Source organism: Leuresthes tenuis, unplaced genomic scaffold, assembly GCF_036924035.1.
Source record: "Leuresthes tenuis unplaced genomic scaffold, fLeuTen1.0.hap1 SCAF_175, whole genome shotgun sequence".
Lineage (NCBI taxonomy): Eukaryota > Metazoa > Chordata > Actinopteri > Atheriniformes > Atherinopsidae > Leuresthes > Leuresthes tenuis.
In genome coordinates this window covers 34602-61147 of record NW_027325529.1, presented here as the reverse complement: position 1 = coordinate 61147, position 26546 = coordinate 34602, and the positions used below count along the sequence as shown (strand labels likewise).

General features: G+C 41.8%; 5 non-coding genes across 5 annotated transcripts; 4 read left to right on the top strand and 1 right to left on the bottom strand.

Moving 5' to 3' along the window:
• Positions 1-2816: 2816 nt before the first annotated feature.
• LOC140287906 (U5 spliceosomal RNA) lies at positions 2817-2930 on the top strand. The gene has a single exon (XR_011911853.1). It is a non-coding gene; the product is annotated as a U5 spliceosomal RNA (small nuclear RNA).
• A 289-nt stretch (positions 2931-3219) lies between these two features.
• Positions 3220-3410, top strand: LOC140287895 (U2 spliceosomal RNA). The gene has a single exon (XR_011911843.1). It is a non-coding gene; the product is annotated as a U2 spliceosomal RNA (small nuclear RNA).
• A 14925-nt stretch (positions 3411-18335) lies between these two features.
• Positions 18336-18449, top strand: LOC140287898 (U5 spliceosomal RNA). Its single transcript, XR_011911845.1, has one exon. It is a non-coding gene; the product is annotated as a U5 spliceosomal RNA (small nuclear RNA).
• Positions 18450-18757: 308 nt separating this feature from the next.
• LOC140287905 (U2 spliceosomal RNA) lies at positions 18758-18941 on the top strand. Its single transcript, XR_011911852.1, has one exon. It is a non-coding gene; the product is annotated as a U2 spliceosomal RNA (small nuclear RNA).
• A 3240-nt stretch (positions 18942-22181) lies between these two features.
• Positions 22182-22295, bottom strand: LOC140287901 (U5 spliceosomal RNA). The gene has a single exon (XR_011911848.1). It is a non-coding gene; the product is annotated as a U5 spliceosomal RNA (small nuclear RNA).
• Between the last annotated feature and the right edge of the window lie 4251 nt (positions 22296-26546).

Sequence of the window (26546 nt, the reverse complement as noted above, 5' to 3'; positions counted from 1 at the left end):
TACTTGCAGTCGAACAGCTCTGCTCCCGCTTTTGATTATGTTTGGTTGGATATTCGAACCTTTTCTTAACTGCTTTTTACAAACCATGGTCGGACTTTCACACCTTCTTGTAGCCGAACAACTCTGCTCCCGCTATTGATTGTGTACAGTCGGGTATTTTAACCTTTTCTTACCCGCTTTTTACCAACTATGGTTGGACATTCACACCGTCTTACAGCGGAACACCTCCGCTCCCGCTTTTTATGGTGTATAGTCGGGCATTCGAACCTTTTCTTACCCGCTTTTTCCAAACTATGGTCGGCCATTCACAGCTTCCTCTCCACCATACTTGTATGGTGGGATATTCACACCCACTTGCATCCGAAGACCTCCACCCCCACTTTTGTTGATATTTAGTCGGTCATTCGCACCTTACCCGCTTTTGGCAAACTATAGCCTTCTTGCAGCCAAACACCTCTGATCTCGCTTTTGATGATGTAAGGTTGGGCATTCAGACCTTGCTTCACCTGCTTTTCACCAAATATAGTCGGACATTCACACCTTCTTGCAGCCGAACACTTCCGCTCCACCTTTTAGTGTTCTATGGGGCATTCACATATTTTTTTTCACCGCTTTTTATAGATTATGGTTGGGTATTCTCACCCACTCTCATCCGAAGACCTCTCCTCCCGCTTTTGTTAATATATAGTCGGGCATTCGAACCTTTTCTTACCCACTTTTTACAAATTATGGTCGGACATTCACACCTACTTGCAGCCGAATACTTCCGCTCCACCTTTTAGGTATGTATGGTTAGCATTTGCACCTTTTTTATACTGATTGCTGAAGATTAAGTTGTACTTTCTGAAACTACAACATTTTTTTAATTGTTGAAAATTGATTTGAAGTGGATAAATTACGAGGACAAACAGTTTTAAGTCAGGCTGATAGAAGTAATTAATTTTATAGAAAAATCTGTACTTCGTCATATGTCGAGAGATGCTTATTGCTGAAGAAGTTCTTTCTCATTCTACAAAGTACAACGTTGTTTATCGTTTAAACTTGATTAGACATGAATAAATATGAAGGACAAAGCAGTCTTAACTTGGTTTGAGTTAAGGAATTCGTTTTATAGGAGAATCCGAATTCGTGCATAACTCGTAAAATAGAGCTTATTTTCGGATTCCTGAAGAATGAGTCTGGTTCTTTCTCATAATACAAAGTTTGTTGTTTATTGTTGAAACTTCATCAGAAGTGAAGAAATAAATGAATGCCTATCAACAAATGTGGGATCTAAACTCTACTGCTTCCTCTAAAATAATTTCTTTTCTCAATTCAGAAATGTGTGTGTGTAAGTCACAACACCCGTGACACCAAAACGGCTTTCTTTTCTCTACACTCTGCACTATGAGCACACACACCAAATCAGAAATTCTCTCTTTTCTACATTATGGACTGTGGGGACACAAAACCGCTCTCTCTTTTTTTTTTTATCGTGTGCCAGGGCGTTGTCTCACGTATTAGATTATGCTTAAGATACGAATGGGTTTATCAGTCACATCAGAATCCATACATAGTGATCCTCCCGTAATAAAATGGTCGGATCTTATCAAACACACTTTGTTTCTTGTGACAATCAAGTCAGCGAAACAGCGTATACACGTCAAGACACTGAATCAAGTTTGCCACAAGAACTCATAAGTTTGGCAGTATTGCTCTGCCGTCAGAAATAATACATCCATTTTATTTTCGTGAGACATGTGCAGGCACATGTTCATCTACTGTTCTATCACTATGAATTAGTTTATCTATTATCAATAAGGATACTTCTACAACTACTCTATCAAAGTATGTCCGGACTTCTTATGTTGTCAGTTGCTATATATGAATAAGTGGGTAGCTACTGACAAGCATTAAGCATGTCACACAGCCCAAACATATAACATTTCAGGACACACCACACAGTTAACAACCACAGTGAAGCGTGTCAAAGCCCAAACATGTAACATTCAACAGGACACTTACACAACACATTCAAATCAAACAGTCAGACAACATACAAGAACATATACCCCAGCCGGCATTGCTCCCTGCCTATTTTCCTACAGCTCACTATGTGTGCGCACACCTTTATTCACAAACTCTTCAACTTATACTCTTTTACCGAAGCTGCTACAGCTCGATTGGCCGAATACCGAATAATCCTATTTCAGTGAATTTGACATCTGCCTTACATGTAACAGATTAGCGGTTTAGCAGTTTTAATTTAGTTTGAGTGAAGGAATTCATTTTATAGCAAAATCCGAAATCGTGAAGAACTCATGAAACTAAGCTTATTCTCGGATTCCTGAAACTTTAGATTTGCTCTTTCTTTTACTGCAAAGTACAACGTTGGTTTTTTTGTTTAAATCTTTCAAGGCATGGTAAATATGAAGGACAAAGCAGTTTTAACATAGTTTGAGTGAAGGAATTAATTTTATAGATAAAATCCCAAGAGTCTGCTGAGAAAAGAGAGTGAATGCGAAGTAGACTTTAACACGGCTCTGGGAGCGAGCCGAGTGCGGGCTAACCGGGAGAATTGCTTGAAAGAAACGCCACACCGAATGAGCGGTCAGAACAAAGCCTCAATACGGTTTTCCCGTGGTGTTTTTGTTGCTGCCTTGTCTTTTGCACAGAGTAAAAGACAAGGCAGCCATCGTATAGGGCCCGATTGTTCCTACTTGGTCAGCCGAGGAGCAAGGGGGGGGGAGCAAGCGTCTCAACCAAGCAAAGCTCACCATGGGGAAGGTGGCTATGCCAACTAGCCTGATGCCCTGCTCCCGCAGTGACGGATAATCGTACTCTGGTTTCTCTTCATAACGTACAAGTCTTTCGCCTTTTACTAAAGACTTCCGTGGAGAGCAGCACTAATGAGTTGTTTCTATTTTTGGCAGGCTTTACCTTTGCGGGTGAAGCCCTTTCTCTCTGTGCAAAAGAAATCTTGTTACTGTGCAGAGTGACGTCTCTGAGTAGAGTCGCCTTACTTGTTGCGACTGTGCCGATGTTCGAAGCTGGAGTGCAAAGTTGTTGCTTGAATGGTGCTCGCTGGAGCGTGCGGGAGTGCAAAGTTATACCGTTTAAAAGGGCTGAAGAGGGCTCAGTGCAAAGTGACACTCTGGCCACCTATGGCCATAAAACGAACACCGCTACAAGTGCGCATTGTGCCATGAAGGGCCCTCGGACGTGAACCAGTGGACAGTTATCGCTTCTCGGCCTTTTGGCTAAGATCAAGTGTAGTATCTGTTCTTATCAGTTTAATATCTGATATGTCCTCTATACGAGGACTACATATTAAATGGATTTTTAGCAATAGGAGTTGAAAAAGTAGCTTGCTCCGTTCACTCCAAGCATTGACCCGGTACTGCAGTGCCGCTGGGAACGGTGCGCTCTTCTCTACTCTTGTGAAAAAGCAAACAGCGGTGCAGGATGCAAGTTTCAGGGAGCCCAAGATGAAACTTTCTTTTAGTCTGCTGAGAAAAGAGAGTGAATGCGAAGTAGACTTTAACACGGCTCTGGGAGCGAGCTGAGTGCGGGCTAACCGGGAGAATTGCTTGAAAGAAACGCCATACCAAATGAGCGGTCAGAACAAAGCCTCAATACGGTGTTCCCGTGGTGTTTTTAATGCTGCCGCTGTTTGCTTTTTCACAAGAGCGCACCTGTGTAGAGGGGGCCTGGGTGATGGTGGGTCTCAGGCCCGGGCTGCTGCGACTGGTGTGACCGGGTGGTTTGTTTGTTTGTTTTTTGTTGTTGTTTGTTTGTTTTTTTAGAGGTCCTCCGGAGTGGGGTTGGGTTGAGTGGGGTGGGGCGGGATGGGTACCTTCTGGGGGTACAGTAGCTCCCGGAATATGGTCGCTGCAGGCCCCGAGCCTGGTGGACATCAGGCCCTCCTGTCCTATATTGGCTCCCTGGTAGCGGGGATGCCTGTTGCAGCCAGTCCCTGGCTGCCCTCTCTGGGGGAGAGTAGCTCCCCCGGCGTATATCCCCATACCCCTCTCCCTTCTGGCTCCTGTACACAGCACACACTCACACATGAAGGGTTTTGGGGGCGTGTGTGTTCGGTGGGGTGTAGTGGACTCTGCAGTAGTTGCACTCTGCAGTTCCCCGCCCCTGTTCTAATTACACCTTAGACATTACTACTTATCAAACACACTCACACACACACATTAGGTCTTGGGGGGTGGTTACACTGAGTGGCATCTGGTGGGCGGGGCTCTTTGGGTATGTAGGCTGCCCAGAGGGCCACGCTCCCAATTCTACAAGTTTGGCTGCCCCTCAATTTTAATTGCTCACTATTAGAAAATATTGAAGAGCCAGAAGGGTGAGGGGAGGGGTCTTCTTCGCACACCCCTGCTTCCTGGTTGCTGCTCGGGGCGGGAGTGGCCAGGAGGATTAATTAATTGTTCTGCTGGTTTGGGGTCTGTGGTGGCTGGGGGGCTGCTGGCCCCCTGGTGTGCCCGCTGCACTACACCCCAGCGGAGTCGAGGGAAGGAGGACGTGTGGATGTATGGGACATGAAAGTGTGTGTGGTAATGATTGGGCCTGGATCTTGGACTTGCTGTCGCCTGGCCTGCCTGTGCTTCTCCCGATGGGGGGGCGGCGTGGCCTCTCCCCGCTGCTCGTGACTTCACCCACCTGTGGGCACGTCTTGACTCCCAGGGCACTTGGCCAGGGCTGCTGGGGCAGGCGCTGATCCACTGTGTGGCTGTCTGGGGCGCTTGGCCCTCCTGGGTATTGGGTGGGGCCTCTGCCGGGGGGTTTGGGGGCGCTCGGGCTCCTGGGGCCCGGATCCAGTGCACGGCCCATGTCTGGGCGGCTGGGGCCTGGCGACGTCGGTGGGCTGTTGCCCCTGGCTCCCGGAGGGCCTCTGCCCTATGCTTATGGGGGCTTCCTCTGCAGTCTTCTGGGTGGATGCGTGGTTGCCCCTGCGGTGGGCTTCCTGGGTTCTGTGCTCTGTGGGGGCTGCTGGTGGCCTGGGTCTTGTGGCCCTCTCTGCCTGCTTCTGATTGCTTGGGGGGGCTGTGGATTGTGGCCCTGTACGCTTATACACTCATAACTAAGCACGGTTTATCATGTAGGTCCTGTGCCATGGGTGTTGCATGTTCTCACACACACACAACCACATTCATTAGTCCAGTAGCATGGTCGCTAAGAAGTTGATGTATTATTATGTCGTCATGATTGTTGTCTGTTTTGTTTTTTACAGGTGTAGCAGCTGGTTGTCTGGATTTTGTTTCTATTTTTGTTCTGTTTCCTCTTCTTTCTTCTTCTTCTTTCCTTGTCCCCCGGTCCGGTTCAGTTCTATTACATGTCATATATTGTAAACAGAAATAAATAAATGGGCATTAAGGGGAGCTTTACATTTATAAATCTTCCCTTGGCAAAGCAAATCTGTTTGGCATCAAAGGTATTCAGACTACAATTCTGCTGCCATAATGCTGAACATGATAAGGGGAAAAAAAAAAAAGTAAAGAAGACAGTTCTGCCGAAAGCCAGGGACTAGACCTGTTCTAAGTTCTATACTTTTTAAAAGGGGCGTGTTTATCAACTATGGAATTAGAAGATTTACAAAAAGTATAACTATTCAACAGATCAGTCAAAAAAAAAACCTGCTCATGGAGATGTTTCAGGATCTGGATACCAAGCGTGGATCTAATGTTTTCATTTTTGCAATTCTGATACAGGCTATTGAGCAGTGATAACTAACACCAAGTTCAGATACTGCGGATTTTTTACCTTTGATTTGTTAAGATTGAGCCAATCAGGGACAACCTTGAAGGATCTCTTAAGTTTGGTTTTGTAGGATCAGTAATTACCTGAGAAAGGTTGATATTGGTACACACCTTTTTTAAATGATCAGAGGCAGAGTTCAACTTGTTTAAATTAAAATTGCCACACAGAGATTGGGTTAGGCCCCATGCACACAGAATGACATCAACAAATATAAGAAATATTAAACATTTACACATAGATTTTTGAATACATGTAGAGGAATGATACTTTGAAATGCGCTCATTGCGGAGTTATGATCAGTTGAGTAATGAAGGTTGAACTATTCTGGGAAAGAGGTTCTATTCCCAGCATCATGATGGACACTCCTGATATAGAAGGTTTCGCTAACGCATTGGAATTGTTTTACTATTTTCATATGGATGTGCAATGAAGAATTGCTTGCTGCTGATAAATGCAAAGAAGAACAGCTTACACATAGATGCTCACATATAGGCTGCTGAATGCAATGAAGACCTGCTTATCCAGTAAAGTTCAATGTCAATGTGTAATATTCAATTAGGATTTGCAAAACAGTGAAGTTAAACAATGAATGGGTCCATAGTCGGTATGAGAAGACTACAGGAATATTTACCTGGGTTTACGTTCAAACAGAGATAAGAAAATTGCGATAAATAATTGTTTGTTTGTTTGTTAGTTTGTATATTAATGTTATGTGTATAAACTGTGTTGATTTGTAGTTACTCAGTAGTGTCTCAGTGAAACAACCGACAGGGGAAGCCTTACGGTGACAACAAAAGCAGTGTTTTACTGATCAGTCAAGTTGCTCCAGAATACTTGTTTTAAAGCAAACAAGGAATTAGATGGGAAAAATACATGTTTTAACGGGACCCAGACAATATTAAATACTCAGACAGATGGGAGAAGAAATGTAGTTTTGTAGGAAATCACAAAATTATTACATAACTTTAGTGAAATCAATTGAAGAATGCCTTTCTGAAGAGCTGTTTACCACAGATGAGCAGCTTTGCGACCAAGCACATTGTAGATCGCTTTTGTGCCAAAATGATCTAATTTAATGGATTGGTTTTAGACATGCATAACAGCATTTTAAGAACAAAGAGAGAAACAAAAAGGGACAACGCTTCATGGTGGAAGGTGATGTATAAATAACTGTGTATATGATGAAGGAGAGACCATTTGAGCAGCACAGCCATTTCGCAGCACAGGGACAGCAGTCCAAGTTAAAGGATCTCCCACGTGGTATCACCTGTCACACTGTGTCAAGGCATAAAAAGAAGAAAAAATCACCAAACTCAAGGACAAAGAGACGAAGACTCCAGTGAATGAAGAGAGAGGACTGACAAACCAGAAATACAAAAGGATGCTCGATGTCAAGATCCAGAAGAAGAGGCTAACAATGCCACGAACACTTACGATGCTGGGAATGATGCCAGCAATGAACAGAGAAGAAGATTCAGTGTCATCAATCTGCAACACGTGCCTCTAATGAGGGGGTGAATATAGAATCCTCAACGATTACAACGTCTCTGGGAACTGTGACAACAACAAGGTTTAAACCATTTTGATATATATTGTAACCTATTGGCTAAGGAATAGTGCTGAAAATGAGGTATATCTAATCCACCACTGTCTGTAGGGTTTTTAAACTAATACGTGGTGGTTTGTTTTTCCACAGAAATTTGGAGATGCATGAATCTAGTGACTTAAACCAAGTAGCAGATGGTTTTATGGGGATCATTGTGAACATATAGTTAACTTTTGGTAGTATCATCATTTTAATGGTTGTAACTCTCCCCATAAGTGATATAGGTAAGGACTTCCAATGAGAGAGATCGTCCTCTACTCTCTTTAATAATTGCACTTAATTTAGCTTTGTTAGCTCTGAGAGCCTGGAGGAAATGTTTATGCCTAAATATCTAATATTTCCTGACTGTAAAGTGATCGCAGGTATATTCTGGACCCTACAGTTAATGGGCAGAACTGTGGTCTTAGACCAGTTGATAGAGTAGTCAGAAAGTGCTGAGAATTTATTTATGAGTGTGATCGTGTGAGTGAGAGACGTCTGTTAGTTCTGAAGGAAAAGTAATACATCATCAGCATAAAGACTTATTTTATGCTCAATATTTTGGGATTGGATGCCTTTAATATTTCTATCTTGTCTGATAGAAGCTGCTAAAGGTTTGATGAAAATAGCAAAAAGTGAGGGAGAAAGTGGGCAACCCTATCGTGTACCTCTCTGCAGACTGAAGCTTGGAGAAGTTTGATCATTTGTCCTGACACATGTATTTGGGGAGCTATTTAATATCCTTATCCATTTGATAAAGTGTGACCCAAACCCGAATTTGTTTAATGCTGCGAATAAAAATTTCCAGTTCACTCCATCAAATGCTTTTTCTGCATCTAGAGAGTCGATTGTGGTTTCCAAGTTGTTGATGGTAGAATAGTCTATGAGATTAATGATCCGGTTTGTGAACGAACTGTTGTGCCTACTGCTCTTCAGCCTGTCAAATGAAACGTAGAATTTGAAAAGTGACAAATGAACGAAGACCCAAGGAGTTGAGTCGTAAACGAATCAATACTGTTTCCTGTGCGAGGACCCGTCAGCTGAGGAGTTGAGTCATGAACGAATCAATACTTTTTCCTGTGCGAGGACCCGTCACCCGAGGACTTGAGTCGTGAACGAATCAATACTGTTTCCTGTCCTGCTGACTGAGCTTATGAAGCTGCCGCCTGCCATGTGGTGAGGAAGGGTACTAAATGAAAATGAACAAATCATTCACTGAGACAACTCGTTACTCCCGAGTCATATAAAAAATTAGTTCATATCGAACGAATCGCTCACGAACGACACATCACTATCTATTGACGAGTTATGCATGAATTCGGATTTTGCAATAAAATTAATTCCTTCTCTCAAACCAAGTTCAAACTGCTTTGTTCTTCATATTTATCTACTTCTAATCTAGTTTCAACAATAAACAACACTGTATTTTGTAGTATGAAAAAGAACAAGACTAATTTTCAGCAATAAGCTTCTCTCGAGGAGATATGAAGGAATACAGATTTTGCTATAAAATTAAATCCCTCTATCAAACTGACTTAAAATTTCTTCACTTCTGATGAAGTTTCAACAATAAACAACAAACTTTGTATTATGAGAAAGAACCAGACTCATTCTTCAGGAATCCGAAAATAAGCTCTATTTTACGAGTTATGCACGAATTCGGATTCTCCTATAAAACGAATTCCTTAACTCAAACCAAGTTAAGACTGCTTTGTCCTTCATATTTATTCATGTCTAATCAAGTTTCAACGATAAACAACGTTGTACTTTGTAGAATGAGAAAGAACTTCTTCAGCAATAAGCATCTCTATCGACATATGACGAAATACAGATTTTGCTATAAAATTAATTCCTTCTATCAGCCTGACTTAAAACTTTTTGTCCTCCTTATTTATCCACTTAATCTTAAGCAATCAGTATAAAAAGAGGGTAAGAAAAGGTGCAAATGCCAACCAAACATCACTAAAAGGTGGAGCGGAAGTATTCGGCTGCAAGTAGGTGCGAATGCCTGACAATGTATGATCAAAAGAGGGAGCGGAGGTTTTCGGCTGAAAGAAGGTCTGAATGTCCATCCATATTTTGTAAAAATCCGGGAAGAAAAGGCTCGAAAGCCCGACTATACACATTCAACAGCTGGAGCGGAGGTGTTCAGCTTCAAGAAAGTCTGAATGTCCATCAATAATTGCTCGAAAACATGGAAGAGAATTTTCGAATATCAAACCGCACATGATCATAAGCGGGAGAGGAGGTGTTCAAATGCAAGAAGGTGTGAATGTCCACCCATAATTACTGCAAAATGAGTAAGAAAAGGTACGAATGCCCAACCATACATCATCAAAAGCAGGAGTGGATGTGTTCGGCTACAAGAAGGTTTTAATTTCCGACCATAGTTCGTAAAAGCGGGTAAGAAAAGGTTCGAATGCCCGAACATACACCATCAAAAGAGGGAGCGGAGGTGTTCCGCTGTAAGAAGGTGTGAATGTCCGACCATAGTTGGTAAAAAGCAGGTAAGAAAAGGTGAAAATACCCGACTGTACACAATCAATAGCGGGAGCGGAGTTGTTCGGCTACTAAAAGGTGTGAAAGTCCGACCCTGGTTTGTAAAAAGCGGGTAAGACAAGGTGCGAATGCCCAACAATGTATGATCAAAAGAGGGAGCGGAGGTTTTCGGCTGCAAGAAGGTCTGAATGTCCACCCATAATTCCTGAAAAATGGGTAAAAAAAGGTTGTGAATGCCCAACCATACATCATCAAAAGCAGGAGTGGATGTGTTCGGTTACAAGAACGTTTGAATGTCCATCAATAATTGCTTTAAAACATGAAAGAAAATTTTCGAATATCAAACCTTATATGATCATTAGCGGGAGAGGAGGTGTTCAGCAGCAAGAAGGTGTGAATGTCCACCCACAATTACTGAAAAATGGGTAGGAAAAGGTGCGAATGTCCAAACATACATCATCAAATGCAGGAGTGGAGTTGTTCAGCTACAAGTAGGTATGAAAGTCCAACCATGGTTTGTAAAAAGCGGGTAAGAAAAGGTTCGAATACCCGAATATATACCATCAAAAGCGGAAGCGGAGGTGTTCGGCTGCAAGAAGGTGTGAATGTCCGACCAAAGTTTGTAAAAAGCAGTTAAGAAAAGGTTCGAATATCCAACCAAACATAATCAAAACCGGGAGCAGACGTGTTCGACTGCAAGTAGGTGTGATTGTCAGATCATAATTGCTGAAAAATGTGATAGAAAAGACTAGAATGCCGGACAATACATCATCAAAAGCGGGAGAGGTGGTTTTTCGGCTGCAAGTAGGTGTGATTGTCCAGCCATAATTACTCACAAACGGGGGAAGAAAAGGTAGTATTAACAGACCACACATGATCAAAACAGGGAGTGGAGGTGGTTCAGCTTCAAGGTGTGAATGTCTGACTAAAGTTTGTAAAAAGTGTGTAAGACAAGGTGTGAATGCCCAACAATGTATGATCAAAAGAGGGAGCGGAGGTTTTCGGCTGCAAGGTCTGAATGTCCAACCATAATTTGTAAAAACCGGGGAAGAAAAGGCTCGAAAGCCCGACTATACAATATCAAAAGCAGGAGCGGAGGTGTTCAGGTGCAAGAAGGTCTGAATGTCCGACCAATAATTACTGAAAAATGGGTAAGAAAAGGTGCGAATGCCCAACCATACATCATCAAAAGCAGGAGTGAATGTGTTCGGCTACAAGAAGGTTTGAATGTCCGACCATAGTAAGTAAAAGGCGGGTAAGAAAAGGTTTGAATGCTCGAACATACACCATCAAAAGAGGGAGCGGAGGTGTTCCGCTATAAGAAGGTGTGAATGTCCGACCATAGTTGGTAAAAAGCGGGTAAGAAAAGGTTAAAATTCCCAACTGTACACAATAAAAAGAGGGAGCGGAGTTGTTCAGCTACAAGAAGGTGTGAAAGTCCGACCATGGTTTGTAAAAAGTGGGTAAGAAAAGTCTTGTATGCCCGAATATACACCATCAAAAGCGGAAGCGGAGGTGTTCGGCTTCAAGAAGACGTGAACGTCCGTCCAAAGTTTGTAAAAAGCAGTTAAGAAAAGGTTCGAATATCCAACCATACATCATCAAAAGCAGGAGTGGAGTTGTTCAGCTACAAGTAGGTGGGAATGTCCAGCCATAATTACTCACAAACGGGTAAGAAAAGGTAGTATTGCCAGACCATACATGATCAAAACAGGGAGCGGAGGTGGTTCAGCTGCAAGAAGGTGTGAATGTCCGACTAAAGTTTATAAAAAGCGGTTAAGACAAGGTGCGAATGCTCGACAATGTATGATCAAAAGAGGGAGCGGAAGTTTTCGGCTGCAAGAAGGTCTGAATGTCCACCCATAATTCCTGAAAAATGGGTAAAAAAAGGGTGTGAATGCCCAATCATACATCATCAAAAGCAGGAGTGGATGTGTTCGGCTGCAAGAAGTTCTGAATGTCCAACCATAAATTATCAAAAGCGGCGGCACAGATGTTCGGCTGGTATTTATCAATGTCTAGATAGATTTCAACAAAAAACAACGTTGTACTTTGTAGTAAAAGAAAGAGCAAATCTAAAGTTTCAGGAATGCGAGTATAAGCTTGCTTTCATGAGTTCTGCACGATTTCGGATTTTGTGTATAAAATGAATTCCTTCACTCAAACTAAGTTAAAACTGCTTTGTCCTTCATATGTACCCATTTCTACATATATTTCAAGCATAAACTTCCTCATATTACCCTGAATGAGAAAGAACCACACTTGTGATTAAGCCATACGCCCCTTTTGAGGAGTTCTGCATGATTTGGGATCTATAAAAGTAATTCCTTCACTCAAACTATGTTAAAACGGCTTTGGAAATACTACCTTTTCTTCCCCCGTTTGTGAGTAATTATGGCTGGACATTCACACCTACTTGCAGCCGAAAAACCACCTCTCCCGCTTTTGATGAAGTATTGTCCGGCATTCTAGTCTTTTCTATCACATTTTTCATTAATTATGATCTGACATTCACACCTACTTGCAGTCGAACAGCTCTGCTCCCGCTTTTGATTATATTCGGTTGGATATTCAAACCTTTTCTTAACTGCTTTTTACAAACTTTGGTCGGACGTTCACACCTTCTTGCAGCCGAACACCTCCGCTTCCGCTTTTGATGGTATATATTCGGGTATTCGAACCTTCTCTTACCCGCTTTTTACAAACTATGGTCGGACATTCAAACCTTCTTGTAGCCGAACACATCCACTCCTGCTTTTGATGATGTATGGTTGGGCATTCGCACCTTTTCATACCCATTTTTCAGTAATTATGAGTGGATATTCACACCTTCTTGCAGCGGAACACCTCCTCTCCCGCTTATGATTATGTGCGGTTTGATATTCGAAAATTTTCTTTCATGTTTTATAGCAATTATTGATGGACATTCATACCTTTTTGTAGCCGAACACATCCACTCCTGCTTTTGATGATGTATGGTTGGGCATTCGAACCTACTTGTTGCCCGTTTTTCATTAATTATGGGTGGACATTCACACCTTGTCGCAGCCAAACACCTCCGCTCCCTGTTTTGATCATGTATGTTTTGACATTCGCACATTCTCACCCGCTTTTTACTATTGTCAGCCAATCACAGCTTCCTCTCCACCATACTTGTATGGTAGGAAATTCTCACCCACTCTCATCCGAAGACCTCTCCTCCCGCTTTTGTTAATATTTAGTCGGGCATTCGAACCTTTTCTTACCCACTTTTTACAAATTATGGTCGAACATTCACACCTACTTGCAGCCGAATACTTCCGCTCCACCTTTTAGTGATGTATGGTTGGCATTTGCACCTTTTCTTACACTCTTTTTATACTGATTGCTGAAGATTAAGTTGCTCTTTCTCAAACTACAAAATTTTTTTTAATTGTTGAAACTTGATTTGAAGTGGATAGATAAGGAGGACAAACAGTTTTAAGTCAGGCTGATAGAAGGAATTAATTTTATAGCAAAATCTGTATTTTGTCATATGTCGAGAGATGCTTACTGCTGAAGAAGTTCTTTCTCATTCTACAAAGTACAATGTTGTTTATCGTTGAAACTTGATTAGACATGAATAAATATGAAGGACAAAGCAGTCTTAACTTGGTTTGAGTTAATGAATTCGTTTTATAGGAGAATCCGAATTCGTGCATAACTCGTAAAATAGAGCTTATTTTCGGATTCCTGAAGAATGAGTCTGGTTCTTTCTCATAATACAAAGTTTGTTGTTTATTGTTGAAACTTCATCAGAAGTGAAGAAATAAATGAATGCCTATCAACAAATGTGGGATCTAAACTCTACTGCTTCCTCTAAAATAATTTCTTTTCTCAATTCAGAAATGTGTGTGTGTAAGTCACAACACCCGTGACACCAAAACGGCTTTCTTTTCTCTCTTTTCTCTACACTCTGCACTATGAGCACACACACCAAATCAGAAAGGCTTTTTTCTCTCTTTTCTACATTATGGACTGTGGGGACACAAAACCGCTCACTCTTTTTTTTTTTTGATTGTTTGCCAGGGCGTTGTCTCACGTATTAGATTATGCTTAAGATACGAATGGGTTTATCAGTCACATCAGAATCCATACATACTGATCCTCCCGTAATAAAATGGTCGGATCTTATCAAACACACTTTGTTTCTTCTGACGATCAAGTCAGCGAAACAGCGTATACACGTCAAGACACTTAATCAAGTTTGCCACAAGAACTCATAAGTTTGGCAGTATTGCTCTGCCGTCAGCAATCATACACCCATTTTATTTTCGTGAGACGTGCAGGCACCTGTTCATCTACTGTTCTATCACTATGAATTAGTTTATCTATTATAAATAAGGATACTTCTACAACTACTATCAAAGTATGTCCAGACTTCTTATGTTGTCAGTTGCTATATATGAATAAGTGGGTAGCTACTGACAAGCATTAATCATGTCACACAGCCCAAACATATAACATTTCAGGACACACCACACAGTTAACAACCACAGTGAAGTGTCAAAGCCCAAACATTCAACAGGACACTTATACAACACATTCAAATCAAACAGTCAGACAACATACAAGAACATATACCCCAGCCGGCATTGCTCCCTGCCTATTTTCCTACAGCTCACTATGTGTGCGCACACCTTTATTCACAAACTCTTCAACTTATACTCTTTTACCGAAGCTGCTACAGCTCGATTGGCCGAATACCGAATAATCCTATTTCAGTGAATTTGACATCTGCCTTACATGTAACAGATTAGCGGTTTAGCAGTTTTAATTTAGTTTGAGTGAAGGAATTCATTTTATAGCAAAATCCGAAATCGTGAAGAACTCATGAAAGTAAGCTTATTCTCGGATTCCTGAAAGTTTAGATTTGCTCTTTCTTTTACTGCAAAGTACAATGTTGTTTTTTTTGTTTAAATCTTTCTAGACATGGTAAATATGAACGACAAAGCAGTTTTAACATAGTTTGAGTGAAGGAATTCATTTTATAGATAAAATCCCAAGAGTCTGCTGAGAAAAGAGAGTGAATGCGAAGTAGATTTTAACATGGCTCTGGGAGCGAGCCTTTTCTTACCCGCTTTTTACCAACTATGGTCGGACATTCACACCTTCTTACAGCGGAACACCTCCGCTCCCTCTTTTGATGGTGTATGTTTGGGCATTCGAACCTTTTCTTACCCGCTTTTTACAAACTATGGTTGGACATTCAAACCTTCTTGTAGCAGAACACATCCACTCCTGCATTTGATGATGTATGGTTGGGCATTCGCACCTTTTCTTACCCATTTTTCAGTAATTATGGGTGGACATTCACACCTTCTTGCAGCTGAACACCTCCTCTCCCGCTTATTATCATGTGCGGTTTGATATTCGAAAATTCTCTTTCATGTTTTCTAGCAATTATTGATGGACATTCAGACCTTCTTGCAGCTGAACACCTCCGCTCCAGCTTTTGATGGTGTATAGTCGGGCTTTCGAGCCTTTTCTTCCCCGGTTTTTACAAATTATGGTTGGACATTCAGACCTTCTTTCAGCCGAAAACCTCCGCTCCCTCTTTTGATCATACATTGTCGGGCATTCGCACCTTTTCTTACCCGCTTTTTACAAACTTTAGTCGGACATTAACACCTTCTTGCAGCTTAACCACCTCCGCTCCCTGTTTTGATCATGTATGGTCTGGCAATATTACCTTTTCTAACACATTTTTCAGCAATTATGGTTGGAGATTCACACCTACTCACAGCCGAACAACTCCGCTCCCGCATATGATGGTGTATATTCGGGCATACAAACCTGTTCTTACCCGCTTTTTACAAACTATGGTCGGACATTCAAACCTTCTTGTAGCTGAACAACTCCGCTCCCTCTTTTGATTGTGTACAGTCGGGCATACAAACCTGTTCTTACCCGCTTTTTACAAACTATGGTCGGGCATTCAAACCTTCTTGTAGCCGAACACATCCACTCCTGCTTTTGATGATGTATGGTTGGGCATTCGCACCTTTTCTTACCCATTTTTCAGTAATTATGGGTGGATATTCACACCTTCTTGCAGCGGAACACCTCCTCTCCCGCTTATGATTATGTGCGGTTTGATATTCAAAAATTTTCTTTCATGTTTTCTAGCAATTATTGATGGACATTCATACCTTCTTGTAGCCGAACACCTCCGCTCCCTGTTTTGATCATGTATGTTTTGACATTCGCACATTCTCACCCGCTTTTTACTATTGTCGGCCAATCACAGCTTCCTCTCCACCATACTTGTATGGTAGGAAATTCTCACCCACTCTCATCCGAAGACCTCTCCTCCTGCTTTTGTTAATATTTAGTCGGGCATTCAAACCTTTTCTTACCCACTTTTTACAAATTATGGTCGAACATTCACACCTACTTGCAGCTGAATACTTCCGCTCCACCTTTTAGTGATGTATGGTTGGCATTTGCACCTTTTCTTACCCTCTTTTTATACTGATTGCTGAAGATTAAGTTGCTCTTTCTCAAACTACAATTTTTTTTTAATTGTTGAAACTTGATTTGAAGTGGATAAATAAGGAGGACAAACAGTTTTAAGTCACGCTGATAGAAGGAATTAATTTTATAGCAAAATCTGTATTTCGTCATATGTCGAGAGATGCTTATTGCTGAAGAAGTTCTTTCTCATTCTACAAAGTACAACGTTGTTTATCGTTGAAACTTGATTAGACATGAATAAATATGAAGTACAAAGCAGTCTTAACTTGGTTTGAGTTAATGAATTCGTTTTATAGGAGAATCCGAATTCGTGCATAACTCGTAAAGTAGAGCTTATTTTCGGATTCCTGAAGAATGAGTCTGGTTCTTTCTCATAATACAAAGTTTGTTGTTTATTGTTGAAACTTCATCAGAAGTGAAGAAATAAATGAATGCCTATCAACAAATGTGGGATCTAAACTCTACTGCTTCCCTTAAAATAATTTCTTTTCTCAATTCAGAAATGTGTGTGTGTAAGTCACAACACCCGTGACACATAAACGGCTTTCTTTTCTCTCTTTTCTCTACACTCTGCACTATGAGCACACACACCAAATCAGAAAGGCTTTTTTCTCTCTTTTCTACATTATGGACTGTGGGGACACAAAACCGCTCTCTCTTTTTTTTTTTTTTATCGTGTGCCAGGGCATTGTCTCACGTATTAGATTATGCTTAAGATACGAATGGGTTTATCAGTCACATCAGAATCCATACATACTGATCCTCCCGTAATAAAATGGTCGGATCTTATCAAACACACTTTGTTTCTTGTGACAATCAAGTCAGCGAAACAGCGTATACACGTCAAGACACTGAATCAAGTTTGCCACAAGAACTCATAAGTTTGGCAGTATTGCTCTGCCGTCAGCAATCATACACCCATTTTATTTTCGTTAGACGTGCAGGCACCTGTTCATCTACTGTTCTATCACTATGAATTAGTTTATCTATTATAAATAAGGATACTTCTACAACTACTATCAAAGTATGTCCAGACTTCTTATGTTGTCAGTTGCTATATATGAATAAGTGGGTAGCTACTGACAAGCATTAAGCATGTCACACAGCCCAAACATATAACATTTCAGGACACACCACACAGTTAACAACCACAGTGAAGTGTCAAAGCCCAAACATTCAACAGGACACTTACACAACACATTCAAATCAAACAGTCAGACAACATACAAGAACATATACCCCAGCCGGCATTGCTCCCTGCCTATTTTCCTACAGCTCACTATGTGTGCGCACACCTTTATTCACAAACTCTTCAACTTATACTCTTTTACCGAAGCTGCTACAGCTCGATTGGCCGAATACCCTTAGATCCTATTTCGGTGAATTTGACATCTGCCTTACATGTAACAGATTAGCGGTTTAGCAGTTTTAATTTAGTTTGAGTGAAGGAATTCATTTTATAGCAAAATCCGAAATCGTGAAGCCCTCATGAAAGTAAGCTTATTCTCGGATTCCTGAAACTTTAGATTTGCTCTTTCTTTTACTGCAAAGTACAACGTTGTTTTTTTTGTTTAAATCTTTCTAGACATGGTAAATATGAACGACAAAGCAGTTTTAACATAGTTTGACTGAAGGAATTCATTTTATAGATAAAATCCCAAGAGTCTGCAGAGAAAAGAGAGTGAATGCGAAGTAGACTTTAACACGGCTATGGGAGCGAGCCGAGTGTCGGCTAACCGGGAGAATTGCTTGAAAGAAACGCGACACCGAATGAGCGGTCAGAACAAAGCCTCAATACGGGATTCTCGTGGTGTTTTTGTTGCTGCCTTGTCTTTTGCATAGAGTAAAAGACAAGGCAGCCATCGAATAGGGCCCGATTGTTCCTACTTGGTCAGCCGAGGAGCAAGGGGGGGGGGGGGGGCAAGCGTCTCAACCAAGCAAAGCTCACCATGGGGAAGGTGGCTATACCAACTAGCCTGATGCCCTGCTCCCGCAGTGACGGATAATCGTACTCTGGTTTCTCTTCATAACATACAAGTCTTTCGCCTTTTACTAAAGACTTCCGTGGAGAGCAGCACTAATGAGTTGTTTCTATTATTGGCAGGCTTTACCTTTGCGGGTGAAGCCCTTTCTGTCTGTGCAAAAGAAATCTTGCTACTTTGCAGAGTGACTCCTCTGAGTAGAGTCGCCTTACTTGTTGCGACTGTGCCGATGTTCGAAGCTGGAGTGCAAAGTTGTTGCTTGAATGGTGCTTGCTGGAGCATGCGGGAGTGCAAAGTTATACCATTTAAAAGGGCTGAAGAGTGCTCAGTGCAGCGGGTGGGCGGAGGTGCAACGTGACACTCTGGCCACCTATGGCCATAAAAAGAACACTGCTACAAGTGCGCATTGTGCCAGCAAGGGCCCTCGGACCTGAAACAGTGGACAGTTATCGCTTCTCGGCCTTTTGGCTAAGATCAAGTGTAGTATCTGTTCTTATCAGTTTAATATGTCCTCTATACGAGGACAACATAATAAATGGATTTTTAAGAATAGGAGTTGAAAAAGAAGCTTGCTCCGTTCACTCCAAGCCTCGACCCGGTACTGCAGTGCCGCTGGGAACGGTGCGCTCTCCTCTGCTCTTGTGAAAAAGCAAACAGCGGTGCAGGATGGAAGTTTCAGGGAGCCCAAGATGAAACTTTCTTTTAATCTGCTGAGAAAAGAGAGTGAATGCGAAGTGGACTTTAACACGGCTCTGGGAGCGAGCCGAGTGCGGGCTAACCGGGAGAATTGCTTGAAAGAAACGCGACACCGAATGAGTGGTCAGAACAAAGCCTCAATACGGTGTTCCCGTGGTGTTTGTGGCTGCCTTGTCTTTTGCACAGAGTAAAAGACAAGGCAGCCATCGAATAGATTGTTTCTACTTGGTCAGCCGAGGAGCGGGGGGGGGGGGGGCAAGCGTCTCAACCAAGCAAAGCTCACCAAGTAGGAACAATCGGGCCCTTTTCGATGGCTGCAACACCGGAAAGAGATATTGATGCGAGACCCGATCAAATGCTTTTTCAAAGTCTAAATTTAAGATGACAAGCCGGGTGTTTCTGTCTCTAGCGTAATCAATGATGTCTCGAATCAGTACGAGGCTGTCGGTGAGTTGTCTCCCTGAGATGGCACAAGCTTGGTCTGGGTGAATTACCTCCTCTAAAACAGAGGACATCCGTGTCGCTAAAACCTTGCTAAAAAGTTTACAGTCAAAGTTTAAAAGTGTGATGGGCCTCCAATTCTTTAGGTCAGTCTTATCATTTTTTTTATAAAGTAGAGTCACTATTCCCACTCTAAAACTGTCAGGCAGTCGGTCGAGTTTTTCAAAATCTTTAAAAACATCTAAAATGTCTGATGATAAAAGGTCCCAATAGGTCAGATAGAATTCTGCAGGAAGCCCGTCTAAACCCGGAGCTCGACTTCTCTTAAAACCTGTTAGGCATTTTTTTAACTCTAAAGCAGTAAAATTCTGTGTCAAGTGTGCATTCTCTTTTACGGTTTTGTCAACGAATTTTAAGATTTCTGCCGATGTTTCCAAGTGCACTGGTTTCTCTTTGTACATGTTACTATAAAAGGTATGTACAGTTTCAATCATCTCTTGTGTGGATTTTGTTAAAAACCCATCTTCTCTTTTTAGATTTTGAATACACTCCTTTTTATTTATAACTTTCTTTCTTTTTCACCTTCCTCAATTTCCTGCTCCCTGCTTCTTACAAAAATTCCTTTACTCTTTATTTCTGCTAAAACTGACATTTCCTTTTTGACATCTTTGATTTCTTCTTTAAAGTCTATGCCACACTGATTTAGTTTAAAGTAGCGCTGTAAGCGTTTATGTAGTCCCATCATACATCTATTCTCTTTCAATTTTTTACGTTTACCTTGCTGTTTAAAAAAAGTCTGGGTCGTTTCCTTCACCATTTCCCACCATTGTGCATGTGTTTCGTAGAGGTCTTGAAGGGTCTGCCACTCTTTATAACATTCCCTGTACTGACTGACTATGATTTCATCCTCCAACAGGGAACAGTTGAGTTTCCACAGACCACTTCCTACCGTCACACCAGAAGGGGGTGAAAGGGTGCAGGAGAGCATAAGGTGGTCTGAAAAGAAAACAGGGGTTAATCTAACATCAGTGGGTGGGCAATCTCTAGTAAAGAAATAATCAATGCGAGAGGCTCTGGTGCCATCATGACTAAACCAGGTGAAGCCCTCCTCTCTGGGATGCATGGTTTTAAAACAGTCAGTAAGCTTAAAATCCCTGCATATGCCCTGAAGTAAAATCGAAGTCTTATCCACTTTAAAATCTACCCCTGCTCTTTTTCTATCTTTCCTGCTCAAGATACAGTTAAAATCCCCTCCTACAACTAAAGGTACTTGCCCTAGCATGTAAAGCTGTATATCTTCTAAAAGGTCATACCTTTCATTTTTTCCATTGAAACCATAAATATTTAAGAGGTTAAAGTCTTGCCCCATAAAATTCAAGTGTGCTAAAAGTGCCCGTCCGTCTCTCACCACTGTGCTACCTTTCACCAGAACATGCGGATTTTTAATTAGAATGGCCACACCATCATTTTTATTTTGATTTGAGCCACTCCATATCGATAAATGGGGCCACATTTCCTCCCATTGTCTATGGTTTTTTAAAAAAGGTAGTCCACATATTAAAAACACATCTGATTTTATGGAGTCTAAGAAGAATAAAATACTCTGGGCTCTTGTCTTTGATTTCACACTTCTCACATTTAGTGTTGAGAAGGTGAGAACCATTAAAAGCATAAAGGAAAGTAGGTATGTCATTTTCGTTTTTCTAAGTTATCAAAACAAATTACACACAGGTTATTTCTTGGGAAACTAGCTCTTCCTTCATTTCTTTAGGTGAAAAGTGAGTAGGGTGATCTATATTTCCCTTTCGGACTCTCGGTGTTGGCCTCTGACACAATGTTGCATTTAACTTTGAGTCCCTGGGGGTTGATTGCAGAGCTGAAGTTAAAAAGGAGACCTCATTTGGTGAGTCGGAGGGGAAGACTCTAGGTTCTTCCACTGAAGAACTGTCTGAAAGGGACCTAACCCTTCCCCTCTTCTCTGATACCACTGGGGAATCAGAGGCTCAGATGCCGTCCTCTTCGGCTGCTGACCTTCGGGGAGGTGAGTATCTTCACTAGACTCACCTGTCTGCTCTTCCTCCTCATTTAGCGTAGCTCCACCCTCTGCCTGTGAATTCTCACAGACTTCAACACTGAGTGGTGAGGCCTCTACAGGCCCCTCCCCTTTTTGCTCCTCACTTCCAATCCAAGCTTTTGGCGTGAAGTTTGAATTTATTGGGTCAACCTCTTCACTTTGTTCACCAACTGCCACCTTTGGTCCTTCTCTTTGTTGGCTTGGCTGTGGCTTTACCGTCTTTAATTTGTTGGCAAAAGATTTAGGGCAATCTCTGAAGAGGTGATTTAATTCTCCACAGAGATTACATTTCCTGCCATTTGGACACTCTCCAAAAGTTTGCCCAATTTCTCTGCTCTTCCCACATAACACCTTGGTACAAGCCTCAACCAGGTGCCCATGCTCACCACACTTGCGGCAGAACTTGGGCTGCCCCTGGTAGTGGATGTAACCTCGGTTTTCAAGGTGGCCAGAGTGTCGCCCACCCGCTGCACTGAGCACTCTTCAGCCCTTTTAAATGGTATAACTTTGCACTCCCGCACGCTCCAGCAAGCACCATTCAAGCAACAACTTTGCACTCCAGCTTCGAACATCGGCACAGTCGCAACAAGTAAGGCGACTCTACTCAGAGAAGTCACTCTGCACAGTAAGAAGATTTCTTTTGCACAGACAGAAAGGGCTTCACCCGCAAAGGTAAAGCCTGCCAAAAATAGAAACAACTCATTAGTGCTGCTCTCCACAGAAATCTTTAGTAAAAGGCGAAAGACTTGTACATTATGAAGAGAAACCAGAGTACGATTATCCGTCACTGCGGGAGCAGGGCATCAGGCATAGCCACCTTCCCCATGGTGAGCTTTGCTTGGTTGAGACGCTTGCCCCCCCCCCCCTGCTCCTCGGCTGACCAACTAGGAACAATCGGGCCCTATTCGATGGCTGCCTTGTCTTTTACTCTGTGCAAAAGACAAGGCAGCAACAAAAACACCACGAGAATCCCGTATTGAGGCTTTGTTCTGATCGCTCATTCGGTGTCGCGTTTCTTTCAAGCAATTCTCCCGGTTAGCCCACACTCGGATCGCTCCCATAGCCGTGTTAAAGTCTACTTCGCATTCACTCTCTTTTCTCAGCAGACTCTTGGGATTTTATCTATAAAATGAACTCCTTCACTCAAACTATGTGAAAACTGCTTTGTCCTTAATATTTACCATGTCTAGAAAGATTTAAACAAAAAAAACAACGTTGTACTTTGCAGTAAAAGAAAGAGCAAATCTAAAGTTTCAGGAATCCGAGAATAAGCTTACTTTCATGAGTTCTTCACGATTTCGGATTTTGCTATAAAATGAATTCCTTCACTCAAACTAAATTAAAACTGCTAAACCGCTAATCTGTTATATGTAAGGCAGATGTCAAATTCACCGAAATAGGATCAAAGGGTATTCGGCCAATCGAGCTGTAGCAGCTTCGGTAAAAGAGTATAAGTTGAAGAGTTTGTGAATAAAGGTGTGCGCACACATAGTGTGCTGTACGAAAATAGGCAGGGAGCAATGCCGGCTGGGGTATATGTTCTTGTATGTTGTCTGACTGTTTGATTTGAATGTGTTGTGTAAGTGTCCTGTTGAATGTTACATGTTTGGGCTTTGACACGCTTCACTGTGGTTGTTAACTGTGTGGTGTGTCCTGAAATGTTATATGTTTGGGCTGTGTGACATGCTTAATGCTTGTCAGTAGCTACCCACTTATTCATATATAGCAACTGACAACATAAGAAGTCCGGACATACTTTGATAGTAGTTGTAGAAGTATCCTTATTGATAATAGATCACTAATTCATAGTGATAGAACAGTAGATGAACAGGTGCTTGCACATGTCTAACGAAAATAAAATGGGTGTATGATTGCTGACGGCAATACTGCCAAACTTATGAGTTCTTGTGGCAAACTTGATTCAGTGTCTTGACGTGTATACGCTGTTTCGCTGACTTGATTGTCACAAGAAACAAAGTGTGTTTGATAAGATCCGACTATTTTATTACGGGAGGATCAGTATGTATGGATTCTGATGTGACTGATAAACCCATTCGTATCTTAAGCATAATCTAATACGTGAGACAACGCCCTGGCAGACGATAAAAAAAAAAAAAGAGAGAGAGCGGTTTTGTGTCCCCACAGTCCATAATGTAGAAAAGAGAGAAAAAAGCTTTTCTGATTTGGTGTGTGTGCTCATAGTGCAGAGTGTAGAGAAAAGAAAGCCGTTTTGGTGTCACGGGTGTTGTGACTTACACACACACATTTCTAAAGTGAGAAAGGAAATTATTTTAGAGGAAGCACTAGAGTTTAGATCCCACATTTGTTGATAGGCATTCATTTATTTCCTCACTTCTGATGAAGTTTCAACAATAAACAACAAACTTTGTATTATGAGAAAGAACCAGACTCATTCTTCAGGAATCCGAAAATAAGCTCTATTTTATGAGTTATGCACGAATTTGGATTCTCCTATAAAACGAATTCATTAACTCTAACCAAGTTAAGACTGCTTTGTCCTTCATATTTATTCATGTCTAATCAAGTTTCAACGATAAACAACGTTGTACTTTGTAGAATGAGAAAGAACTTCTTCAGCAATAAGCATCTCTCGACATATGACGAAATACAGATTTTGCTATGAAATTAATTCCTTCTATCAGCCTGACTTAAAACTGTTTGTCCTCCTTATTTATCCACTTCAAATCAAGTTTCAACAATTAAAAAAAATTTGTAGTTTGAGAAAGAACAACTTAATCTTCAGCAATCAGTATAAAAAGAGGTGCAAATGCCAACCATACATACCTAAAAGGTGGAGCGGAAGTATTCAGCTGCAAGTAGGTGTGAATGTTCGACCATAATTTGTAAAAAGCGGGTAAGAAAAGGTTCGAATGCCCGACTATATATTAACAAAAGCGGGAGGAGAGGTCTTCGGATGAGAGTGGGTGAGAATTTCCAACCATAATCTATAAAATACGGTGAAAAAAAAATATGTGAATGCATCATAGAACACTAAAAGCGGAAGTGTTCGGCTGCAAGAAGGTGTGAATGTCCGACTATATTTGGTGAAAAGCAGGTGAAGCAAGGTCTGAATGCCCAACCTTACATCATCAAAAGCGAGATCAGAGGTGTTTGGCTGCAAGAAGGCCATAGTTTGCCAAAAGCGGGTAAGGTGCTAATGACCGACTAAATATCAACAAAAGTGGGGGCGGAGGTCTTCGGATGCAAGTGGGTGTGAATATCCCACCATACAAGTATGGTGGAGAGGAAGCTGTGAATGGCCGACCATAGTAAAAGGCGGGTGAGAGAAGGTGCGAATGTCAAACCATACATAATCAAAACAGGGAGCGGAGGTGTAAGAAGGTGTGAATGTCCAACCATAGTTGGTAAAAAGCGGGTAAGAAAAGGTTAAAATACCCGACTGTACACAATCAATAGCGGGAGCGGAGTTGTTCGGCTACTAAAAGGTGTGAAAGTCCGACCATGGTTTGTAAAAAGCGGGTAAGAAAAGGTGCGAATGCCCGACAATGTATGATCAAAAGAGGGAGTGGAGGTTTTCGGCTGCAAGAAGGTCTGAATGTCCAACCATAATTTGTAAAAACCGGGGAAGAAAAGGCTCGAAAGCCCGACTATACACCATCAAAAGTGGGAGCGGAGGTGTTCCGCTGTAAGACGGTGTGAATGTCCGACCATAGATGGTAAAAAGCGGGTAAGAAAAGGTTAAATTACCCGACTGTACACAATCAAAAGAGGGAGCGGAGTTGTTCAGCTAAGAGAAGGTGTGAAAGTCCGACCTTGGTTTGTAAAAAGCGGGTAAGAAAAGGTTCGTATGCCCGAATATACACCATCAAAAGCGGAAGCGGAGGTGTTCGGCTGCAAGATATTGTGAACGTCCTACCAAAGTTTGTAAAAAGCAGTTAAGAAAAGGTTCGAATATCTAACCAAACATAATCAAAAGCGGGAGCAGAGCTGTTCGACTGGAAGTAGGTGTGAATGTCAGATCATAATTTGCAAAAAGCTGATGAGAAAGGGTGAGAATGCCCGACTATACACCATCAAATGCGGTAGCGGAGTTGTTCGGCTGTGAGTAGGTGTGAATCTCCAACCATAATTGCTGAAAAATGTGTTAGGAAAGGTAAAAATGCCGGTCCATACATAATCAAAATCGGGAGAGGTGGTGTTCAGCTGCAAGAAGGTCTAAATGTCCATCAATAATTGCTAGAAAACATGAAAGAAAATTTTCGAAAATCAAACCACACATGATCATAAGTGGGAGAGGAGGTGTTCAGCTGCAAGAAGGTGTGAATGTCCACCCATAAAACCTGAAAAATGGGTAAAAAAAAGGTGCGAATGCCCAACCATACATCATCAAAAGCAGGAGTGCATGTGTTCGGCTACAAGAAGGTGTGAACGTCCAACCAAAGTTTGTAAAAAGCAGTTAAGAAAAGGTTCGAATATCCAACCATACATAATCAAAAGCGGGAGCAGAGCTGTTCGACAGCAAGTAGGTGTGAATGTCAGATCATAATTTGCAAAAAGCTGATGAGAAAGGGTGAGAATGCCTGACTATACACCATCAAATGCGGTAGCGGAGTTGTTCGGCTGTGAGTAGGTGTGAATCTCCAACCATAATTGCTGAAAAATGTGTTAGAAAAGGTAAAAATGCCGGTCCATACATAATCAAAATCGGGAGAGGTACAAATCAGTTTTAACATAGTTTGAGTGAAGTAATGCATTTTATAAGCAAAATCCCAAGTCATGCAGAACTCACGAAATGCTTTTTCTCGCTTTTCACTGCTTTTTACAAACTTTGGTCGGACGTTCACACCTTCTTGCAACCGAACACCTCCGCTTCCGCTTTTGATGATGTATATTCGGGCATTCGAACCTTTTTTTACCCGCTTTTTACAAACCATTGTCGGACTTTCACACCTTCTTGCAGCCGAACACCACCTCTCCCGCTTTTGATGATGTATGGTCCAGTATTCTTACCTTCTCTAACACATTTTTCAGCAATTATGGTCGG